This window comes from Giraffa tippelskirchi, chromosome 12, assembly GCF_054371585.1.
Source record: "Giraffa tippelskirchi isolate mGirTip1 chromosome 12, T2T-mGirTip1v1.2.pri, whole genome shotgun sequence".
In the NCBI taxonomy this organism is placed as follows: domain Eukaryota; kingdom Metazoa; phylum Chordata; class Mammalia; order Artiodactyla; family Giraffidae; genus Giraffa; species Giraffa tippelskirchi.
Window position 1 is genome coordinate 28,776,075 of NC_137286.1, and position 23,669 is coordinate 28,799,743.

The following is a 23,669-nucleotide window of genomic DNA, read 5'->3' on the forward strand; positions in this document are numbered from 1 at the left end:
ATTTTATATGAAATGTTCATTCTAACCATTTTAATTTTTAAAAAGAGGTATCCCTTTCAAGAAGAAGTAAAGATGTGGTATCAAATGATCTGGAAAATATGATATCTTTGACTGTCTGAAGAGACAGAAATCTTATTTGTACGCTTTTAATCTTTTAAAACAATAAAGTATCTTCTATTCACTTTCAATAGGACAAGACAATATTAAAACAAGACCATCCCATCAGAGAAGCTTGATTATTTTCTCAGGGTTTTAAATTATGCATATGACTGGTGACACAAATACATGTTTAAGTGGTTGCAAATTTTAAAAATCAATATTCCCAAAGAACTAAAATTATGCCCAATCATAAATAACACATTAATTCACCTGCATATTTTGATCTACAACTTTCCTTATGAACACGAACATTTTATAAAAGAGAAGTGTCTTTTCATATCATCTTATATTCATTGTATTTCATACAAATATAATTCAAATCAAATGCAAGCCTTTTCAAAGAGGGGAAAATTAGAACTGTTCACTATTCTCTCCTTGCACAGATGATCTTGTGTGAGATGTGGACTGCCATGTTGCACCAAACCCACAGCAACCAGGACCCATTGTTCCCAAGGGAAACAGCCTATGCGGGAATGCAATAGTGTGCCCTGCAAGGAACGTGGAAAATAGCATATGTCACTACTGTACGGAACACAACAGACAATTATGATTCAACTGTCCAAATTATAATCAGTTTGACAAATGTCCACAAGCGTCTTCATTCTATTTTATATTTTCCCTAAGACAAGGCAATCACACAACCAGACAATTCCATCAGGGAAGCTTGTTAGCTGCTTAGTCTGTTAAACCCTGGTTGCCATAGCATCTAGAGTTGAAAAAGCTGCAGATTGGCATGAAAAAGCATGTCGACAATTGCCCTGTCACAGCATGCAAGCCAGGTCTGCTCAAAGGCAGCACACTACAAGTTTTCTTTCCCAGTTTGCACTACCCCATGCTGTTTAATAATATCCATTTACTGGTATTGGGATTGATCTAGCACAGTGTAAAATCCACATCTAGTGAGACTTTGCTTTTCACATGGAGTGAAATTCTTTAACAAATGGGAGTATGGCAATTAATTTAGAAATGTAATACTGTATATACTAAGAAGTATATTTAGATTTAATAGAGAAACTGTCCAAAATTTTAATGCACAGTTCTTTAAAGAGCCAAACAGTTTTACTTGGCAATTTTTCAGTTGACTTTCTAGTCATTCCTGAAACCTAGTCATACTTTGGAGATGACAGACAGCATTCAAAATTCAGTAGTACATTTTAAGCATGTTTTAATCATACCATAGTCATTTCTTCTTTACATGCATGGTATAATTTAATTAAGGATATGCATTTCTAAAATAACTATAATTTAATTAAAGATTAATATCATGAACATTAAAATTATAGTCTAGAGAGCAATGTGCATCCATTTTTTTCCAGAGGAATCATATACTTAATGGTGATAAATTACCATGTATTAATAAGAAAAAGTATGTTTCTACTGAAGGGTATTCAAATCCTTGCCGACTCTCAGATTTATATGGTATATGGATGTTCAATAAAGTAAAGCATGTTTACAAACAGCCATTGTTAACTTATTGGAACTATGGAAATATAAAAATGTCTACATAAGTTGTGAGACTTACAAAATAATTTTTGCTCAGAAGTTTGTGTTATTCAGTCTTTCCTTCTTCCATTATCTCTTCTTTTCTAATCTGTCACTTCAATTTAGTTTTCTTTCAGTGCCACAAAGAAATAAGATTCATGCTCGGGAGCAAATTAACCTGGCAAACTAATAAGTATTTCTAATACAGATATTTTTCTGTTTTATACAATACTTGTTCTTTCCATTAATATCTACTGCTTTGCTCACCAAATGTCACAAAATCATATTTAATTAAGTATAGTTTCATTTTCTTGAACTTTACATGGCAAAAAGTTGATAGTTTAACCACAATGCAAGAAAAGGAAGTTAATATTTACACTAAAATAGAGATGCTGAAGTAATGATTACTTTTCATATTCCTGAACTACTGAAGACCTTTTTTTCCTAAACAAGATTATCGAAGATATTTTTAGACAAAATAATCAAAGAATAACACATTGAGTTTTATATGTACATATAAGTATATGAGTATGAAAATAGTGTTAATGAGTGAGCCTCCTCAGTAAAATCCAGTATAAATTTAAATCTGTCATTTTCTAGGAATTCTCAAAAATCTCAAATCTTGGGATAAAACTTGGTTCACATATGGTGTCCATGAGTGTGTTTTCTTATACCACATCTTCCAGTTTTTTAAAAGAGAGGAAAGCTGTTTACTTGTTAAAGGTCTTTTTATAAGCTTTGATGACTCAAAAACACCTTCATTTTAACACATGGAGTTTGGCAAAGAACTTAACCATGTTACCATTTGAAAGACTTTGATATTTTGAAAAAGAGAGAATTAAAACAACAGAGATTGAAACTCAAGTTGGCTTTTGTGTATAGAACATAATTTTCTCAAGTATATTTTTTAGTATAAGGATTTACTATTGAAATGTATCTGCTAGAACACTATAACATATCAAAACTATAGTTATCTGGAATGAACAATGATGAATAGAGCCTCAACCTGTACTCTGGTGTATCAAGTTAAACACACACACACACACACACACACACACAAAGATTCTTGGTATAGCATCACAGTAATCTAAATAGATAAATGTGTATGTCAAATACAAAGCTTAACAAAAGGTTGAAACAAAATGTCTTCTAATTACGCTTGTCCAGAAAGATTGTACTCAAACTTCATTTCTCATTCCCGTAATTCACGTGCAGTACAGTGCAGGGCAGTCCTTCCAGTTGGATTAAAGGGGCTACCACCTCTACACAGGTCTATAGGATGTGTATTTTCAGTCCTCTAAGTATTTGGTTTGCAGAATTCCACAAACAGGGTAGCATGCAAATGAAAGTTTTTGCCTTAACTCAGAGTACCTTTGCTTTAGTCAGGATATCTCACATGTTCCCTGTAACTCAAATGCTGCCTTTGTCATTGATTTACAAACAAATGCTTTTCTTTATAACGGTGCTGTATTCATATTCTCCATTCCCACTACTTAAAAATCTGTTAAAACTGCATTTTTTTAATATCTAGATAGTTTCATGTACATTCTTCTGCTCTAAAGTTGGAAATTATGTGATCCTTTCGGAATTACTTCGAACATTTCATTGGATATCATTATTATTTTTGGACCTCCTCTACAAATAATCTACCTTTCAGTCCTTCTGATTATTGCTGAATGAAATTACACAAGAAAATGTTGATAAATCTAAAAAGAAATCCACAAAATGAAAGAAACAAACTTGACCTGTGGTAGCAAAGAGGTGGTATCTTGCAATGCCATCAGTTCCTTTCATAGTACAAAGGGTAAATGTCCTAATAAAGACACTAAACTGAACTGCTTTATTTCGTAAAATTCAGGCACCCTGTTTATTTCCCCCAAGTGAACTACTACCTTACACAAAATGCAGGTTTCAAGTAACTGCATACATTCTTCTGTAAGGTAGTTCTTGTTTTTCTGGGTGATTTTGCCTTATTTAGAAATTTTCTTCACCTGACTGAAAGCACATTAACTGCTAGATAGGCATCACACGGCCGTCCCCATGCTGTAGAATACAGCCGTGAATTTGCTACGATCTGTTTAATCAGCAGTGTATTGATTTTCCGCAGCTTTCCTTCATTTTAGCCCCATAGCAGGCTTCTGTAATTTCCTTTGGACAAAGTGTAACCAAACTGTGCTAAGTGATGTTGATTTGCAGGCAAAAGTAAAGGGGTAAATATAAATTAACAAGCTATAAACATTTTACAAGTGGGGAGTCAATAAAAACAGTGTCTGCAGTTTCTTTTAGAAAAAATGATTTGAAGCAGATTGTTAACAAACGTGTCCAAAGAAACTGACATGAGTCTGAGAATAATTTTTGCGCTTTGTGATTAAGAATTGATCAGTCTAAAAGCCTCGGATGCAACTGAATCACCCATAAGCTGCTGGCCTGAAAAGGCTCAGCAGGGGCTGGTATTTGTTTGTTAAACTCCCATGATTCCAAGTAGATAATTGGTCTGTGAAGTTCATGGCAGAATCTGAATTTGCTTTCTTGCTTCCCAGCTGGCTGAGCACTGGTTTATAGACTTCTGTGTACAAATTTAGCCAGCAGCAAACCTCACATCTTTAATATAAAAGGTGTTTTGTTGTGTTTTTCAGGTGTTGAGTGGAAAGCCCACACTCCAGAAGCTCATTAAAAGGGCCAAGTTACAGTACAGGTTTATTTCTGTCACAGCGTTTCTGAAAACAGTGACAAGGATTAATATGTTTCTTTAGTACTGGAAAAAGCCTGACACAATCCCTTGTGAATTTGATCATCTGTTTCATTGCCTGTATAAGATTCAATCTCTTATTATATCCTGAAGTTACAGCTGTAAACTAATGCTGGTAAGAATTCATAAGCTATTGCAGAAGCCTGGGGCAAAACTAATTGTTTTATTCAACAGTCACTTATTTATTTATTATTTGCTTCATACTCCTCTCTTATCATCTTTTTCCACTGTTCCTCCTCAAAGTCAGGATGATCTTGGCTCTTTGTCTACATGCACAGAGCAAATATAGTGACATGAGAAGTTCGTGTTGCCAGGAGCTTTCAAAAAAGTTGATACAGATCAGTGTGTTGTAGAAATGTGGCCCAATCTACATTTTTTTTAATAAAACTATTCTTAATTTTCTTTCCTGAAAATAGAAATTCCTTATTAAAAAGCAATATCTGCACAAACATTATAACCTTTGTGTTCCATATAATCATGTGACTTTAGACTCTATCTGCTAGTGGTTGCTGTGTTTCTGGGGCATGACTTAACATGTGGTACATGCAAATCCTGATAAAGTGCAAACTATATCATAAAATGATTCTGTTTTACATCAAAAGTAGATAGGCAAATAGCTATTTGTCATTTTCAAAAATTAACAGAGCTATAACAATACACTATGGATACCATAAAAAAGTAATCTTCTAAATTTAAATTTCAGAGAGGAATCTCTCTGAATCTCAAGTCGATTTCTTTCTCTTTCTCAAGTCATTTGTAGAGAAATATTTATTCCCTACCTATCAGTTTTTGTTATTATGGCAAATTACATATGACATTAAAAATTTATATTCAAAATTTCAAACTTTAATGCAAGTGCATAATAAGACACAGAACAATTCCTAACAATTCATTTGTATACACTTTAATAAAGTTGATAGAAATTAATGCAAGATTAGACAGAAGTATGGTCAGGGAATGTTTGAAATTACACATTAGGCTTCCATTCTTAACAGAAGTTGGGTGCTAATTCCCTATGCATCACAGATATTTTAACCCATAATAACTGATTGTAAATACAGTATGAAGCTAGCTGTAGCCTTATTTACACCTGCCAATTTGCTGCCCTCAAGCACTAAAAACAAAAACAAAATGGTAGCACAAGAACTGCCAAGCAAAACACACTCTGCCCCGCATATACACTCCTTTCTCTTTCCACAAACAGAACCTCTTGCTTCTTGTTTTCCATCAAAAATTCAACTATGGGATTTGAAATAAAGTTAAGGAGAAAGACACATGACATAACAATAACAAATAATTGTTAAAATGATCGTCTCTTTCAAATGCGTCCTCTTAAAATGTTGTAAGTACTGTAAGCACTTCACAGCACTGTTAACTGAGGGAAGTAACACATGTGCCATGCAATGCATATGTTGCAATGGCAGCCACTTATCTTTACTGGATAGCTCCAAAATTTGCACTCAATTTTGTTCATATAATAAAAGCCCATGTTATGCGTTAAAAAGAATAATCAAAGATATTTGGTTGACAAAGTTGCACTTTCTGTTTTATATCCCCTGTGCCTTTCCATCATATCTCATTTACCTAAATTATGACAGTCCAATTATTTCCGTTTCTACTGTTGTTTTAGAAGCTTAAAGCATTTGTCAACATTTTAGGGAGGTTTTCCCTACTACCTTAATTCAATAAAAATAATTTCTGCTAAATGTTAGACAGTGTTTTACCCTTCTATTGTGGACAGCAGTGATTTGCATATTATTGCATATATTACTTAACTTGTATATATTAAAATAGTAACATAAGCATATAATAATTACTTGCATATATAATGATATGAATAACTTGTATATCAATAGCATCTTTTTTTCAGTGAGCTCAGTACCTGTTATTTGATACTGAACTCTATCCTTAAATATTCAGTACACTGAGAACCAAAAGAACTCACATTAGACCAGAGCAGTGGTTACCAGAGGGTAAAGGGTAGGGAGCGCAAAATGGGTAGAGACGATAGATGAAAATTAAATTTTGAGTGGTGAGTACATGTAGCATGTACAGAAGTTGCAATAGAATGTTGTACATGTGAAGCTTATAAACTAATGTTACTTCAAGAAAAAATAAATTTAAAAAAAGTACACATACATCTTAATTAGCTTTTTAAGGTTGTTGAGAACAAATATTATTTTTATCACATAGAAAAGACTGATGATTACTCCATGGACAAAAAATGGTGGCTAAGCCAATATTAGAATTTCATACTCTTTAGACTTTAGATCACATCTTAATATTTTATGTCAAAAGTTTATGATTTCGAAGGCTGGTAAGCACATATGTGGAGATCTATGTTTTATTGGCTCAATTGTAGGACCCTGAGGACAAGATAAATGTCTCGTTTAATTCTTAACCAACACTAAACATGTATTTGAGGAGGGCATGGCAACCCACTCCAGTATTCTTGCCTGGAGAATCCCCATGGACAGAGGAGCCTGGCTGGTGGGCTTCAGTCCATGGGGTCACAAAGAGTTGGACACAACTGAGTGACTAAGCACAGCATAACACACAAACGTGTATTTAGTGTTCAGTAAATATTCATTAAATTAAGCAAACTGAGGCTTTCAAGACATAAATTGCCAACAAATGATATCTTAATAGAATATACAAATTCTTGGCACTTATGGCAATGATGACCAGTTCTTCAGGTCAATATGTTACAATTATAAATCGTTGCACAGACAATGTGTATTGTGCCTTCTGATGGGAAAAGAAATTAATAAGAATAATAAATAAAATAGTAAATAATGTCTAGCATGCTGTATTTGGAGGTTGCATTACTCCTATTAATTAAAAAGATTAGGTATCTCAGGAGAGAAAAAGGTGAAATTCCAAGAATTTTCCTTTTCATTTTGGGTTAAGTATGTAAAGTATAGAATCCTATGAAACATTAGTAAGCAAGAAAGTAAATACAAGAAAAATTCTATAAAAGGCATGATTGCTATACATTTTTGACAGAGTACAAGTAAACCCATATCATTCATTAGAAATTACATGTAAAAAATATAAAATTTCAATTGTGTGGCTGTTTGAGTAAGTAAAAATCATGGCCTTAAATTTGCCATGAAAATATATGTAAGAGAGAGACTAAAACAGGCATAATTTGTTGAGACAAACTGAAAAAATTTTCTACCAATTTCTGTTCCCATATTAAACCCTCAAGTGTTCAGGTATTGAATTAAGTAATATAGGTCTATGATAGAAATCTGAAGCATATTTCTAAGGACAGAATTTGTGCCAACAGTGTCAATCAGACAGTGAAAAAGTACTGTTTTTTAGGATGATTAATGACTATTTAATGTTTTTGTTGACTTTTCTTTGCAGTTAAGTGGTGGTCTCTAGTTTATTTTGGTAATAAAGCACTGTTCTGGGAAATGAATTCAAACCTCGAGTTCTCATCTATCTAAACTTTAGATTTTTGTTAAGTGGAAATTATGTTTTGTTCCCTTCATTTCCTTTATTCTGCATTATACTATACCTTCTCATTCAAAAATGTCCAAACCAGTAATCAGATACATACTATAACGTACTGCAATCTGTAGCTACCCTTAGTTCAAGTAACTTCAGAGAGTTAAGATAAGTTAATGATCAGTTAATCAGTGTGAAAAGAGTGTTGCAGATCATAGTGTATTTGTGCCCATATAGAACAAAGTAAATGATTTGTGCTTTCTCAGTTTTTCTCATCCAGTATTTTTAATTTTTTATAATTCTTTTATCCTTGAATATCAAACACATGACTCTACTTAATTAATTTAGGCTCCATGAAAAGAATAAACATCCCAATTAATATGTGTCATCAGTATATGTGATATATCCTAGGGAATTGTATAACTAAAATAACAAGAAATAATAAATATTTACATAGGGTATACAGATACATTTATCTCATTATAACCAATAACAATACCATAGATATGGCACTTATACTGAAACTGCTTCTTTATTCCCAAATCATAGATTATCATTTTTGTTGAGCTATTTGTTTGGAAATTTAAAATATGGTTATTTGACTAATTGATTCTTCTTACAGGAAGCTATTCCTTTGGGGGTAAATTATAGCATCAGGGAGGAGATTGGCCCAAACAAATTTCCAAGGTTTAGTCAACAATATTTGCGTGTGTGTATGCTCAGTCATGTCCAACTCTTTGCAGCCTCATGGACTGTAGCCCACCAAGCTCCTCTGTCCATGGAATTTTCCAAGCAAGAGTACTGGAGTGGGTTGCCATTTCCTACTTCAGGGGAATCTTCCTGACCCAGGGATCAAACCCACGTCCCTTGCATCTCCTGCATTGGCAGGTAGATTCTTTACCACTAGTGCCACCTGAAAAGCCCATCAACAGAATTTACTAAGCTTTTATTATAGAACACTATATCAAGTTGTCTACAGAAATAGTAAAAAAAAAAAAAAAATGAGTGTAAGGTATGAGATTCCTCTCCACAGAGCATTTTAGTATATACTGGAAAATTAGGGCATTCATCAAGAAGACTTGAACACTTTTATTAACCAGTGTTGCATAAGTACCATGAAAACGCCAAGTGAAAGCATGGTCATAATCAAGTGGGATTCATCATGGGAACAATGGTTTTAGCTTGGTTATAAAGTAATTAAAAACTATTGAATGGAAAAGGGGAGGAAATTATAAGCTCACCAGAAGAGAAGTAAATGTCATTCAACAAGCACTGAATGCTTTCTATGTGCCAGGAAGGCACTATCCTCTGAACTTCACTGATGTGTGAAAGACTCTAAGGCCTGCCTGCCCTCATGCTCTCTCCAACTAGTGATGGAGAGACAGAGACAGAGACTGACAACAATGGCATGGGCCGAGGCTCAGCAGCAGAGCCATACCTAAAATTTTTAGAGAACCAAAAGACTTTTGTTTGTCTGTGCTAAAGATTCCATGCAGAAGGGAAATGAATTAGTTTATGAGAAAAGCTGTAGTGGGTCATCAGTTGGCAGATGATCTTGAAAGCACATGCATCAGCTAGGAACAGTTTCAGTCCTGAGAGCTGTGAATCAAACTCCAAAATGCCATCAGTGTTCCAGTTTCCTCCTTTCTTTTGGCTTAATGATTCATAGTGTGAAACTCAACTGAGAAGTAGAAGCATCGTGAGCCTGAACTTCCCTCTCACATGCACCCATGTGGGCACACACACACACACATTCTCCATCTTAGTTACCTGGGACCCCATTCACCCAAACCACAAATACAGGAATCATCTTTTCTCCCCTTCCTCACCACTTGTAGGAATTCCTATAAGCATTACATACAAAATACTCCTTACATTTAGCCATTATTTATTACCATCTTCACTAATACCACCCTAATTCAAACTTCTGTAACTGGATGCAATTATTACAATAGTCATTTACAAGATCTCCTTGAAGTCTTATCCCTCACCATATAGTCTCTTCTGATAACCAGAGTGATTTTTTAAAGAATATGCATCAGATTATTCTGCTCATAGCCTTGAAACTGCTGACAAGCTTTCCATTGCAATTAGAATGAAAACTTCAGATTCTGTATCATGGCCTGCCTATGTAGCCATAAATGATCCAACCCCTCAGCACTCTTCCTCTCATTCTCTCCACATTGACACACTCCTTATACTTTACATAATTTCCTCTTTCTTTTTTTAATTAATTAATTTGACTGTGCTGAGTCTTCATTGCTGCGTGTGGGCTTTCTCTAGTTGTGGCGAGCAGCGGCTACTCTCTAGTTGTGGTGTGCGGGCTTCTCGTTGCAGTGACTTCTCTTGTGAAGAACAGGCTCTAAACACACGGGCTTCAGTAGTTTCAGAGCATGGGCTCAGTAGCTGTGACTCGGTGGCATGTGGAATCTTCCTGAACCAGTGATCAAAACCATGTTCCTTGTATTGCAAGGCAGATTCTTAAACACTGGACCACCAGGGATGCCCTCTTATTTTCTTATATTTCATATACTTACACTTTGTAAACTTTCTGTAGAACACATTAAGATCATGCCTACTTAAATGTTTACAATTACTGTTTGTCCTTCCTATAATACTCTTCCTTCTAGGTAATTGCATTCATATATGTAGCTCCTTACAGTCTTCCCTCATAGCTCAGTTGGTAAAGAATCTGCCTGCAATGCAGGAGACATAGGTTCAATCCCTGGGTTGGGATGATCCCCTAAAGAAGAGAAAGGCTACCCACTCCAGTATTCTGGTCTGGGAAATTTCATGAACTGTATAGTACATGGGGTTGCAAAGTCGGACACGACTGAGCAACTTTCACTTTCGTATAGCTCCTTATCTTTGAGGTCTCAGAGGCCTTCAGAGTTCAGTCTTTCTAAAGGGTTTCCTTTTACCCAGGTACCATCCCTGTTCTATATTTTTCTTTGTAACTTTCACTCTGTAAAATGTGTATCTCTGTATATATTGTGTATTTTCTGTCCAGTAGAACATAAGCTCCATTAGGCAGGCAGATTAACAGTCATGTGTGTTCTTGTTTCTCAGCAGGTACAGCAGCTCCTTCTTCAAAAACAGACACTCAGTAAATACTTGTGGGATAAATAAATGATTGCTAGAATGGCTTCGGAAGACATCCACATCATTGTCACTGAAGTGAGGTAAGTTTGATCTTCCCAAACCAAGGAGAAATATTAACACTATTTTTTTGCAGTAGGAAAAGTAATACTATAGGAGGGAAAAAAATTAGTTACAGGATGTCCTGGGACATTCTTCCTCAGTACACAGCAGGCAAAGGAACAAGGTTATTCAGGTTTGGAACTGAACTGAAAAAAAGAATAACAGGATCAGAGACTATAGACTCTAGTAGAGGGGCTATACAACCCATTTTACTCAGTCACAATTTACATCTATTGTCTCAATTATGAACCATGCTCCCTTTTCATTCTCAAATGAATGTTCCTTGCATGAAAAATTATATGATCAACCTAAGTTTAGGATGCTAAAGATTACCCATGGAGTTTCTACAAGCCAATGAAGTTTAAGTGGAGATTCTTCAGTAGTTTTGTACCATGTTACTTGCTCCTCTGAAATGCAGAACATCTCAGAATGTTTTCCAAAGGCATAGGCCTCGAAGGGATCAACATGGACTTTTCCACCAGCTGCTTCAGTGACTGTGCAATAAGCAATCATCCAGGGAACTCAGCCTGAGCTCTTGTGAAAGTATTTGGCAAAAAGGAATTAACACTGCTACTTCTGATGCAAGAACAGCAAGTACTTCCCTGAATCATCAAGTCAAACCAAAGATGGAAGGAGTCCCAGAATGCCAGCTGGGCTAGGTTCCTACTTTAGTAAGCTAAATACAAAAGCTCCATCAGGTCTCAAATGGCATTCATTTAACATGCAGGTAAAATGGGCCATGTGAGGAGCACACAACATGAACAAACCACATACCTATGCAGCAGCTATTTTGTTGGATTTGCAGATATGGGTCTAATATGTTTTTATTCAATTTTCTGTAGACTTCTTCCAGCTCTGAGTTTAGAGAGAATTTTTTAAAAGCATATATAACAAGTTTTATCTGATAAACTCTGTTACAGTTTTTGTCATTAGCAGAATTAGCATAGTAATTAACAAGCACGGGTACTTGCTTGGAAGTTTATGTAAGTTATATCAATTAATCTCTATACAAGCATACTCCAGAGATACTGTTAGTTCAACTCCAGATCAATGCAATAAAGCAAATATCAAGATAAAAGCAAATTACATGATTTTTTTTGGTTTCCTAGTGCCTATGAGACTTATATGCACACTGTACTGTAGTCTATTGAGTGTCAAATGGCAGTATGTCTAAAAATGGAATGGACGTATGTGCTAAGTCATCTTAGTCATGTCTGACTCTTTGCAATCCTATGGACTGTAGCTCACCCGGCTCCTCTGTGCATGGGATTCTCCAAGCAAGAATACTGGAGTGGACTGATATTTCCTTCTCCAGGGGATCTTCCCAAACCAGGGATCGAACCTGCATCTCTTATGTCTCCTGCATTGGCAGGCAGGTTCTTTACAACTTCACTACTTTATTGCTAAAAAATGCTAACCATAATCTGAGCCTTCAGGGAGTCATAATCTTTGTGCTGGTAGGGGCCTTGCTTCTATGCTCATAGCTGCTGAGTGAGTAGGGTAGCGGCTGCTAAACATTCGGGTGGCTGTGGCAAGTTCTTTTCTAATTTATTTTACTTTTGAAAGTTAATTTTTATTGGAGTAGAGTTGATTTACAATGTTGTATTAGTTTCTTCTGTACAGCAAAGTGAATCAATTATACAGAAAAAAAGTATCCACTTTTTTTTCAGATTTTTCAGATGCTGTTCCCATTACAGAGTACTCTGTAATGACCTATATGGGAACAGAATCTGAAAAAAAGTGGATACATGTATCTGTATAACTGATACACTTTGCTGTACAGAAGAAACTAACAGTGTGCTATACAGTAGGTTCTTATTAGTTATGTATTTTAAATATAGTAATGTATATATGTCAATCCCAATCTCCCAGTTTATCCCTCCCTGCCACCAGCAAATTCTTAAACTAAGAAGACAATGAAGTGTGCTGTATTGATTTACCCTTCCTCTCGTGAACAGTTTCTCTGTAGCACTCAGTACCATTTGATAGCATTTTACTCACAGAACTTCTTTTATTTTATTTTTTTTTCTATTTTTTTTTTATTTTTTTCAAAAGTAATATTTTCTTTTTCTTTTTTTTTTTTATTTTTTATAAATTTATTTATTTTAGTTGGGGGCTAATTACTTTACAATATTGTAATAGTTTTTGCCATACATTGACATGAATCAGCCATGGGTTTACATGTGTTCCCCTTCCTGGACCCCCCACCCACCTCCCTCCCCATCCCATCCCTGTGGGTCATCCCATTGCCCCGGCCCTGAGCCCTTGTCTTCTTTTAAAATTGGTGTCAATCTCTCAAACCTTGCCTCTGCTTTATCAACTAAGTTAGTTTATTTACTATTCTAAATTGCTCGCTATCATTCCAACTATCTTAGTATCATCACCAAAAGTAGATTCTCTCTCAAGAAATCACTTTCTTTCCTCATCCATAAGTAGCAACTCCTCATCTGTTCAAGTTTTATTATGAGATTGCAGTTTATTCAGTCACATCTTCAGACTTTAGTTCTAATTCTCTTTCTCTTGCTATTTCCATCACATCTACAGTTACCTCCACTGAAGGCTTGAACCCTTCCAAGTCATTCTTAAGAGTTTGAATCGACTTCTTCCAAACTCTTGTTAATGTTTATATTTTGACCTCTTCCCATGAATCATGAATGTTCTTTTTTTTTTTTTTTTTTTTTTTTTTTTTTTTTTTAATACACACACACACAATTTTAATAAAATTGTTTAAAAGGTATAACAAGTTCACAAATTATTTTCCTCAATTTTTTTCTAAAGAATTCATCCAAATATGCATGTCTTCATGATCTCATTTAATTCCCCTTTCCCAGAGATAACCAGGGCTTCCCAGGTGGCAACGGTGGTACAGAACCAGGCTGCCAATGCAGGAGACATAAGGATGTCGGTTCAATCCCTGGGCTGGGAAGATCCCCCATGAATGTTCTTAATATTATGCAAAAATCCTTTCCAGAAGGTCTTCAGTTTACTTTGCCTAGATCCATCAGAGGAATCAGTCTGTGACAATTATGGCCTTATAAAATGTATTTCTCAAATAGTAGGACTTGCAAGTCAAAATTAATCCTTGATCCACGAGCTGCAGTGTAAATGTTACGTTAGCAGGCATAAAAAGCATTGATTTTGTTGTATATCTCCATCAACACTCTTGAGTGACCAGGAGCATTGTCAATGAGCAATAATATTTTGAAAGGAATCTTTCTTATGATCAGCAGTCTTCAACAGTAGGCTTAAAAAGTTCAGTAAACCATGTTGTAAACAGACATGCTGTTATCCAGGCTTTGTTGTTCCATTTATAGAGTGCAGGCATAGTACACTTAGCATAATTCTTAAAGTGCCTAGAACCTGGGGAATGGTAAGTAAGCATTGACTTCAACTTAATCTCACTGGCTCCATTAGCCCCTAACAAGTGAGTTGGCCTATCCTTTGAATTTTTGAAGCAGGGATTGACTTCTCTCTAGTTATGAAAGTCCTTGATGCCATCTTCTTGCGGTAGAAGACTGTCTCATCTATATTGAAAACCTGTTGTTTCATGCCAAAGGCACATGAAAAAAATGTTCAACATCACTAATCCTCATGGAAATACAAATCAAAATCATACCTAGATATTACCTCATACCTAAAAGGATGACCATTACCAAAAACATAGCAAATAACAAGTGTTGGCGAGGTTATGGAGAAAAGAGAACACTTGTGCACTATTAGTGGCAATGTAAATTGGTGCAGCCACTGTGGGAAACAATATGGAAATTCCTGAAAAAATTAAAAACAGAACTACCATATAATCCAGAAATTCCACTTCTGGGTATTTATCTAAAAAATAATGATAGTACTAATTAGAAAAGATATATGCACCCATACGCTCTGCAAGGAGTATTATTTACAATTGGCAAAATCTGGAAGTAACTCAAGTGCCTATTGGCAAATAAATGGATAAAGAAAATGTGATATACATAGACAATGAAATGTTAGGCATAAAAAAGAATGAAATCTTGCTACTTGCAACAACATGGATGGACCTAGAGGGTATTATGCTAGATGAAATAAGTCAAAGACAGAGACAAATACTGTATGATTTCATTGTATGTGGAATCCAAAAAACAAAATAAATGAATCAATGTAACAAAACAGAAATGGAGTAATAGATACAGAGGAAAAACAGGTGGTTGCCAGAGGAGAGGGGAGTACAAGGAGGAAACAAATAGGTGATGGAGATTAACAGACACAAACTTCCCATTGCAAAATAATATAGTGCTGTAGCTCAACTGTATTTTAAAAACAAACAAACTCATAGAAAAAGAAATCATATTTATAGTTACCAGATATAGGGGGTGTGAAAGGAGAAATTAGATAAAGACAGTCAAAGAAACAAAGATAGATAAGTATTAGATATGTAATGTACAACATGATAAGTATAATTAACACTGCTGTATGCTATATATGAAACTTGTTAGAAGAGTAAATCCTAAGAATTCTCATCACAAAAAAAAATTTTTTCTATTTCTTTAATTTTGTATCCATATGAGATGATGAATGTTCATTAAACATATTGTGGTAAAAAAAAACATATTGTGGTAATCATTTCATGACATAACATATCTAATTGAATCATGCTGTACACCTTAAACATATTTCATGCTGTATGTCAATCATATCTCAGTAAAACTGGAAGAAAAAAGTATTACATACATAAAAGTAAATCTGTTGTTCAGTATGGCCACTTTCTTTTTTAATGAAGTGTAGCTGAATTACAGTGTTGTGTTTGCTTCAGATGTATAGCAAAGTGATGTTATACATATATATGAATATGTGTTATATGTATATGTTAAATTATATGTTATAATATATATTATACATATATATATATATATAGCATGGGGGTTCCTTACAAAACTAAACATAGAGCTACAACATGACCTAGCACTGCTGGGTTTTATATATATATATATATATATATATATATATATATATTAGTGTTTTCTTTTCTTTCATGTATATATATATATACATGAAAGAAAAGAAAACACTAATTTGAAAATATACATGCATCCCAGCATTCTTAGCAGCATTATTTACAATGCTCCCTCCCTTGCATTGCCTTTTGGTAACTGTAAGTTTGCTTTCTATGTCTATGAATTTGTTTCTATTTTGTGTATAGATTCATTTGCATTAGCTTTTAGATTCCACATATAAGTGATGTTATATAGTACTTGTTTTTGACTTTTAGTAGTATGATATTCTCTAGGTCCATCCACATTGCCACAAATGGCAATATTTCATTATTTTTATGACTGAGTAACATTTCATGTCTATATATACCACATCTTCTTTATCCATTCATCTGTTGGACATTCAAATGGCTTTCATATTTTGCCCATTATAAATAATGCTGCTATGAACATTGGGATGCATGTATCTTTTCAAATTAGTTTTTTATTTTGTCATATATATACGTACACACACACAGACACACACACACACACACACACACACACACATATATATATATATATATATATATACCTAGCAGTGCTAGATCATATAGTAGCTCTATATTTAGATGTTTAAGGAACCTCCATACTGTTCTCCATAATGGTTATCCCAGTTTACATTCCCATGAACAGTGTAGGAGGCTTCCTCTTTCTTCATATCCTCTCCAGTATTTATTATTTGTAGACTTTTTGATGATAGCTATTACTGGTGTGAAATGATACCTCACTGTAGTTTTGATTTCCATTTTTCTAATGATAGTGATGTTCAACATCTTTTCATGTGCCTATTGTCCATCTCTATGTCTTCTTTGGAGAAAATATCTACTTAGATCCTCTGCCCATTTTTTGATTGTTCTTTTTTTTAATATTCAGTTGTATGAACTGTTTGTATATTTTGAAAATTAACCCCTGTTTTCCTCCTTTGCAAAAATTGTCTCCCATTCCATAGGTTGTCTTTTCATTTTGTTGATGGTTTTCTTTGCTGTGCAAATGCTTTTAAGTTTGATTAGGTTCCATTAGTTTATTTTTCTGCTGTTATTATCTTCTGCCTGGAGAGCTAAACTAAGAAAATACTGCTATGGATTGTGCCTGAGAATATTTTGCCTATTTTCTCTCCTAGGAGTTTTATGGTATATGTCTTATATTTAGGTCTTTAAACTAATTTGAGTTTATATTTCTATATGGTATGAGGGAGTTTTCTAATTTCATTGATTTAAAAGAGGTTGTCCACCTTTCCCAACACAACTTGTGGAAGAGACTATATTTTCTCTATTGTGTATTCTTGCTTCCTTTGCTGAAGATTAATTGACCATAGGTATGGATTCTGACCAGACCTCATCTCCACATCCTCCTACCCATTTGTTGTTTGGATCTTTAGTTTTGAAAAACCTTTTCTGCTAGTATTCAGGTTGCTCTCAGAGATAGTTGCTCTATCAGTTCCGTTCAGTTCAGTTGCTAAGTTGTCTCCACTCTTTGCAACCCCATGTATCGCAGGACGCCAGGCCTCCCTGTCCATCACCAACTCCTGGAGTTAACCCAAACTCATGTCCATCGAGTCGGTGATGCCATACAACCATCTCATCCTCTGTTGTTCCCTTCTCCTCCTGCCCTCAATCTTTCCCAGCATCAGGGTCTTTTCTAATGACTCAACTCTTTGCATGAGGTGGACAAAGTATTGGAGTTTCAGCTTCAACATCAGTCCTTCCAATGAACACCCAGGACTGATCTCCTTTAGGATGGACTGGTTGAATCTCCTTGCAGTCCAAGGGACTCTCAAGAGTCTTCTCCAACACCACAGTTCAAAAGCATCAATTCTTCGGCACTCAGCTTTCTTCACAGTTCAACTCCCACATCCATACATGACTACTGGAAAAACCATAGCCTTGACTAGACGGAACTTTGTTGGCAAAGTAATGTCTCTGCTTTTTAATATGCTGTCTAGTTTGGTCATAACTTTCCTTCTAAGGAGTACGGTTCTTTTAATTTCATGGCTGCAATCACCATCTGCAGTGGCTTTGGAGCCCCAAAAAATAAAGTATGACACTGTTTTCACTATTTTCCCTTCTATTTCCCATGAAGTGATGGGACCAGATGCCATGATCTTAGTTTTCTGAACATTGAGCTTTAAGCCAACTTTTTCACTCTCCTCTTTCACTTTCATCAGGAGGCTTTTTAGTTCCTCTTCACTTTCTGCCATAAGGGTGGTGTCATCTGCATATCTGAGGTTATTGATATTTCTCCTGGCAATCTTGATTCCAGCTTGTGCTTCATCTAGCCCAGCATTTCTCATGATGTACTCTGCATATAAGTTAAATAGGCAGGGTGACAATATACAGCCTTGACGTACTCCTTTTCCTATTTGGAACCAGTCTGTTGTTGCATGTCCAGTTCTAACTGTTGCTTCCTGACCTGCATACAAGTTTCTCAAGAGACAGGTCAGGTGGTCTTGTATTCCCATCTCTTTCAGAATTTTCCACAGTTTATTGTGATCCACACAGTCAAAGGCTTTGACATAGTCAATAAAGCAGAAATAGATGTTTTTCTGGAACTCTCTTGCTTTTTCAACGATCCAGCAGATGTTGGCAATTTAATCTCTGGTTCCTCTGCCTTTTCTAAAACCAGCTTAAACATCTGGAACTTCACAGTTTACATATTGCTGAAGCCTGGCTTGGAGAATTTTGAGCATTACTTTACTCGCGTGTGAGATGAGTGCAATTGTGCGGTAGTTTGGACATTCTTTAGCATTACCTTTCTTTGGGATTGGAATGAAAACGGACCTTTTCCAGTCCGGTGGCCACTGCTGAGTTTTCCCAATTTGCTGGCATATTGAGTGCAGCACTTTCACAGCATCATCTTTCAGGATCTAGAGTGCTCACATGAGGAAGTAAGCTCATAATCTTCCCACCCTGCCATCTTGATCCTGTCTCCTGTTTCATCAGTGTTAACAACACAGTGCACAAAGTTAAGAGGAAACTAGGTGTAGATCTTGAGCTGGAATTATGGGGTATCTGAAGCTCTCTATACTTCAGGAGTAGCTTTTCTGTAAGCTTAAAAATGTTCTTTTAAAAAAGTACATATGCACCTGGTTATGTACGTTCATAAAAAAATTATGGTGGTTGAGACAGTGAATGTAAATATAATCGTATTGAGAATTTGTTAGAAGATTTGGTGAAGATCTCAGGTGACTTGAGCTTGAATAACTCATTATATATATATATATGTGTGTGTGTGTGTGTGTGTGTGTGTATTATACACATACATACATAAAGAGAGAGCGAGACAGAGAGAAGGAGAAAATTACAAAATTCTCCTCAAGATAATCAAATCATGACAAATGAAATGTTGAACATAGGCCAAGCACAAGAAAATCTCAATAATAGTGTCTGAGTATAACCTTGAAATCATGCATGTATGACCATTGACTTCTACACCTCTCATGTGTAATTAGGCACAAAATCCCATCCATGCTTTCTCAGTTTGCCTCTCCTCTTGAGTCTCCCTGCCATCTCCTCTTCAAATTTCACATGGACTAAAGCCTTTGAGCTCAGTGGTTCACAACACTTGTGGCAGAATTGAATTGTTGATTCAGTGCTGTGCCCACACAACAGTATTTTTAAGGTTCCCAAGGTAATTCCAATGTGCATCCGGAGCTAAGAAACAATGTTTTAATTAAATTCTCTATCTCTGGTCTCTCTTCTTAACCCTTCTTTAACAATGCTGATATGTCTTTGTAGTAGGCAGATTTTTAAGTATAATTAGTCTGTTTAAAACACTTCTATTAGCTTTCTATAGCCAGAAAAATTCCAGATTCCTGAGAATTGCATTTAAAGTCCTTCAAGCCTCTGAATATATCAACAGTTTTAGTTTCATATGTCCTCGTACACAGTCTTAAGTTCAATGAGACTAGAGCATTCATCACTGCTGAAACATGCCGTTTATTTTCATGCCTAGCCTGTGCCGTTGATTCTCATACTTTGGTGAGCGTAAGTAGAGTATGGGAAAGAGCTTATGAAAATTGAACATTTCAAAGGAAAAAAGTTAAAGTGCACATTTCAACAAAACAGAAAGAGCCTCATAGATAGAAATAATTGGTGGTTGCCAGAGAGGAGGGGTTCAGGGGAAGGGAGAAAATAGGCAAAGGAGATTGAGGTACACACTTCCATTCATAAGATAAATGTCACAAGGATACTATGTACAGTATAGGAAATAAAGTCAGTAATATTGTTGCAATTTTGTGTGGTGACAGATGGTAACTGGATTTACTGTGGTGATTATTTGATAATGATAAAAATATCAAATCACTATGTTATACACCTGAAACTAATATAATATTTTTGTCAAGAATAACTTAATGTCAATGTATGGCAAAAACCACTACAATATTGTAAAGTAATTACCCCAACTAAAATAAATAAATATATTTAAAAAAAAAGAATAACTTAATAATGAAAAATGGCAAAAAATCAATGAAATAATATAAAACTGGGATACAAGTTGGGACATCTGGTCGCATCCTGATTTAATAAAGCATTTGTGTTCTGTTTTAAAAAATTAAATAATGAAAAATACAAACGCACATTTCAATTCGATGTACTGCATTATGACCCAAAATAGTCCAAAGAATCTTCTTGGTACAGAACAACCAAATATTTGATAGAACAGGTTTCTACACATTGCTGAGGTCACAGGAAGTAAGGGAAATGCTAAAGGCATCCCCTACAATGGGGGAATATCTGTTTGCTGAACTTTATTCTGTGGCCCCTATGTTGGTTCTCCACTTTTACTCATTAAGTTGTTCTCAACATCTGTGAGTCAGTTTCATTTTTGTTTCTGTTTCATTAGTAGTTTTATATTTTAGATTCTACATATAAGTGATATCATTATAGTATTTGTCTTTTCTGTCTGACTTATTTTACTTAACATAATACTCTCAAGTCTGTCCATGTTGTTGCAAATGGCAAAATTTCATTCTTTGCCATGGCTGAGTGGTATTTCATTTTTTATATATACCACATTTTCTTAATCCAATCATCTGTTGATGGACATTTGGATTGCTTCCATGTCTTGCCTATTGTAAATAGTGTTGCTATGAACACTAGGGAGAGAATATCTTTTTAAATTAGTGTTTTCATTTTTTCCAGATATATACCCAGAAGTGAAATTGCTGGATCACATGATAGTTCTATTCTTAGTTTTTAAGAAGGCTTCATACTGCTTTCCATAGTGGCTACACCAATTTCCATTCCCACCAACAGTGTAGAAGGGTTCCCTTTTCTACATATCCTTGCTCACATTTTTTTGTGTTCTTTTTAAAGATAGCCTCTCTCACAGGTGCAAGGTGCTATCTCATTATGGTTTTAATTTGCATTTTTCCTGATAATAATGATGTTGAGCATCTTTTCATGTGCCCATTGGCCATTTGCATGCCTTCTTTGGAAAAAAATGTCTATTCAGGTCTTCTTCCCATTTTTAATCAGTGTTGTTTGGTTATTTTTTGATATTGAATTATATGAGCTGTTTTTATATTTTGGATATTAACACCTTATGGGCCATATCATTTGCAAATATTTTCTCCCATTTAGTAGGTCATCTTTTTATCTTATTGATGGTTTCCTTAGCTGTGCAACAGGTTTTAGGATTAATTAGTCTCCATTTGTTTATTTTTGCTTTTATTTATTTTATGTTAGGATACTAATTTAAGAAAAATATTGCTACAATTTATATGAGTGTTCTGCCTATGTTCTCTTTTAGGTGTTTTTAATGATCTCAGGCCTTACATTTTTAATGATCTCAGGTCTTACATTACACTCACCTAGAGCCAGACTTCCTGGAATGCAAAGTGAAGTGGGCCTTAGGAAGCATCACTATGAGCAAAGCTAGTGGAGGTGATGGAATTCCAATTGAGCTATTTCACATCCTAAAAGATGATGCTGTGAAAGTGCTGCACTCAATATGCCAGCAAATTGGGAAAACTCAGCAGTGGCCACAGGACTGGAAAAGGTCCGTTTTCATTCCAATCCCTAAAAAAGGCAATGCCAAAGAATGTTCAAACTACCGCACAATTGTACTCATCTCACATGCTAGAAAGTAATGCTCAAAATTTTCCAAGCCAGGCTTCAACAGAACATGAACCATGAACTTCCAGATGTTCAATCTGGATTTAGAAAAGGCAGAGGAACAAGAGATCAAATTGCCAACATCATTGGATCATCGAAAAAGAGGGTTCTAGAAAACATCTACTTCTGCTTTACTGACTATGCCAAAGCCTTTGACTGTGTGGATCACAGCAAACTGTGGAAAATTCTTCAAGAGATGGGAATACCATACCACCTGACCTGCCTCTTGAGAAATCTGTATGCATGTCAAGAAGCAACACTTAGAACTGGACATGAAACAACAGACTGGTTCCAAATCGGGAAAGAAGTATGTGAGGCTGTATATGGTCACCCTGTTTATTTAACTTATACGCAGAGTACGTCATGAGAAATGCTGGGCTAGATGAAGCACAAACTGAAATCAAGATTGCCGGGAGAAATATCAATAACCTCAGATATGCAGATGACACCACCATTACGGCAGAAAGCAAAGAGGACTAAAGAGCCTCCTGATGAAAGTGAAAGAGGAGAGTGAAAAAGTTGGCTTAAAGCTTGACATTCATAAAACTAAGATCATGGCATCTTCTCCCATCACTTCACAGAGACTATATGGGGAAACAGTGGAAACAGTGAGAGACTTTATTTGGGGGGGCTCCAAAATCACTGCAGTTGGTGACTGTAGCCATGAAATTAAAAAATGCTTGCCCCTTGGAAGAAAGGTTATGACCAACCTAGACAGCTTATTTAAAAGCAGACATTACTTTGCCAACAAAGGTCCATCTAGTCAAAGCTATGGTTTTTCCAGTAGTCATGTATGTATATGAGAGTTGGACTATAAACAAAGCTGAGTGCCGAAGAATTGATACTTTTGAACTGTGGTGTTGGAGAGTCCCTTGGACTGAAAGGAGATCCAACCAGTCCATCCTAAAGGAGATCAGTCCTGAATATTCATTGGAAGGAGTGATGCTGAAGCTGAGACTCCAATACTTTGGCCACCTAATGTGAAGAACTGACTCATTTGAAAAGACCCTGATGCTGGGAAAGATTGAAAGTGGGAGGCGAAGGGGACTACAGAGGATGAGATGGTTGGATGGCATCACTGACTCAGTGGACATGAGTTTGAATAAACTCTGGGAGTAGGTGATATACAGGGAGGCCTTGTGTGCTGCAATCTATGGGGTCGCAAAGAGTCAGACACAACTGAGTGACTGACCTGAACTAAACTGAATGATGTCAGGTCTTACAGTTAGATGTTTAGTACTCCAGACCTCACTCAAAGTTGGCAGCCTCTTGTGTCATCCAGTATATAGACCAGAGGATTATATATATATATATATATATATATATATATATATAGAGAGAGAGAGAGAGAGAGAGAGAGAGAGAATTTATTGCCTGCAGAACCAAAGTAGCTGTTTTACTTTTTGGTAAGGGAGACAAGATTAAGGAATTTTTCTTTTTGGAGGGGAATTGTGGCTTTCTCCTGGCTACTGTTACCTGAAATCTTCACTGGCATAGTCC

The 23,669-nt window shown here is 35.5% G+C and overlaps 1 long non-coding RNA gene across 3 annotated transcripts in view; it reads left to right on the forward strand.

The window, feature by feature from the left end:
• The window catches only part of LOC145528894 (uncharacterized), a 425,445-nt gene that overhangs the window by 237,717 nt on the left and 164,059 nt on the right, over positions 1–23,669 (forward strand). For 2 of the 3 annotated variants that reach the window (XR_014070773.1, XR_014070771.1), the window contains exons 5-6: positions 4,278–4,505; positions 10,916–11,028. This is a non-coding gene — a long non-coding RNA (uncharacterized LOC145528894). Of the gene's footprint in view, positions 1–4,277; positions 4,506–10,915; positions 12,126–23,669 lie in introns of those variants that run through there. The other variant, XR_014070772.1, reaches the window with a different exon arrangement.